This window comes from Octodon degus, unplaced genomic scaffold (genome assembly GCF_000260255.1).
Source record: "Octodon degus isolate 3935 unplaced genomic scaffold, OctDeg1.0 scaffold00091, whole genome shotgun sequence".
Classification (NCBI taxonomy): domain Eukaryota; kingdom Metazoa; phylum Chordata; class Mammalia; order Rodentia; family Octodontidae; genus Octodon; species Octodon degus.
Genome location: NW_004524667.1, coordinates 10,857,974 through 10,858,710, shown reverse-complemented (window position 1 = coordinate 10,858,710; position 737 = coordinate 10,857,974). Strand labels below are relative to the sequence as shown.

The window sequence follows — 737 nt, the reverse complement described above, 5'->3', positions numbered from 1 at the left end:
ACTGGGGAGGCTGAGACAGCAGGATCACTATGAATCTGAGCTGCATAGTGAAACCCTGTATCAAAAAAGAAAGAATGGAAGAAAAAAGAAAGAAAAAAAGACCCACTTTCAAACTTTAGAATGATGCAGATGAAGAAATCCTCCCTCCTCTAGCTGCCATCTTCGGTCCCCGTGTGTGTGCGCCTAATCTCAGCTGGTCTGCCCGAGACCCCCAAGTGCCAGCTCTAGTCTCCCATGCTGCCCCATATCTTCTCTGACAAGATGAAAGAAACTATCATGAACCAGGAAAAACTCACCAAACTGCAGGCACAAGTGCACATTGGTGGGAAAGGAACTGCTCGCAGAAAGAAGAAGGTGGTTCATAGAACGGCCACAGCAGATGATAAAAAAAAAACTTCAGTTCTCATTAAAGAAGTTAGGGGTAAACAATATCTCTGGTATTGAGGAGTGAATATGTTTACAAACCAGGGAACAGTGATCCACTTCAACAACCCAAAAGTTCAGGCATCTCTGGCAGCAAACACTTTCACCATTGCAGGCCACGCTGAGATGAAACAACCGACAGAAATGCTACCCAGTATCTTGAACCAGCTTGGTGCAGACAGTCTGACTAGTTTAAGGAGACTGGCTGAAGCTCTGCCCAAACAATCTGTGGATGGAAAAGCACCGCTTGCTACTGGAGAAGAGGATGATGATGAGGTTCCAGATCTTGTGGAGAATTTTGATGAGGCTTCTAA

The 737-nt window shown here is 45.3% G+C and overlaps 1 pseudogene; it reads left to right on the top strand.

Annotated features, from left to right (window-relative positions):
* The first annotated feature begins 261 nt into the window (after nucleotides 1–261).
* Nucleotides 262–737, top strand: part of LOC101561688 — an 8,992-nt pseudogene continuing 8,516 nt past the window's right edge.